Here is a 1,103-nt window from a genome sequence, read left to right as displayed (position 1 = left end):
TGTCCCATCCCTCACTGGAACAATGTCCCATCCCTCACGGGGACAGCGCTGCTCCACACAGACCCCCGGCTCCGAGGGAGGATCCCAGCCCATCCCGGGGGCTGCTGAAAACACAAAGCTCCGGTGCCGGCTGCCGCAGCACGGCTGTGAACTCTTCTGGGAGCACGTCCTGCCCTGATGACAAAAGCAGACAGCGGAACCGTCTGTGGGAACAATCCGTGCCACTCCAGGCATCTCTTCCTCCATCCCCATCGTTTTTCCCTTGACCACCCCAGTCTCAGACTGTCCAGAGACTTGTCCCACCAAGCTGGGGTGATCTTTATCCCTCCTCGGGGGTCTGGGAGCTCAGGGCTCCGAAGTGCTCCATCCCCCTGGATGCACAGGAGCCTTCCAGTTTTGTGATGTTTGGGGTGAGCCAACCACTCCTGGCACAGAGCACCCAGAGCCCCCCGGGATTTACCCTGAGAAGGGGTGCAGCTGTTTTAGTGTCCCATGAGGACCTTTCTCCCACCCTGCACCCACCAGGCTCAGAGGGATCGTCACCTCAGCCCCCGCCGTTACAGCCAGGTACCATTTGGGGTGACCCTCTGATCCCTTCCACCTCCTCCCAGCCCCAACAGAGGCCACCTCACTCCCAACCAAACCCTGTCGCTGCAAGAGGGGGGACCAACCCCTCCCCAAGGGGATCTCATCCCCCCTAACCCCACCCTGGCAGCGCATCTCCAGCCCCATCTCTAGACCCCAGCCTTCAGCCTTACCCCTCTCCCAGAGTATTCCGCATCCCAAAGCCCCCCTAACCCCTTTCGGGGGGTCCCAAACCTCCTCAGGACCTCACTACCCCAACAGCCTCCCCCGAGGGGGTCCCAGCTGGCCCTGCTGGGGCTCTCAAATGCCCCCAGCCCCGCTGTGTGACCCCCGGGGGTCCTGGAGCTCCCCCAGCCCCGCTGTGTGACCCCCCGGGGGTCCCGGAGCCCCCCCAGCCCCGCTGTGTGACCCCCGGGGGTCCCGGAGCTCCCCCAGCCCCGCTGTGTGACCCCCGGGGGTCCCGGAGCCCCCCCAGCCCCTCCGGGGGTCCCGATTCCCCCCGGGGGTCCCGGAGCCCC

This window comes from Parus major, chromosome 23, assembly GCF_001522545.3.
Source record: "Parus major isolate Abel chromosome 23, Parus_major1.1, whole genome shotgun sequence".
NCBI classification, from domain to species: domain Eukaryota; kingdom Metazoa; phylum Chordata; class Aves; order Passeriformes; family Paridae; genus Parus; species Parus major.
Note: the sequence above shows the minus strand (reverse complement) of the source record.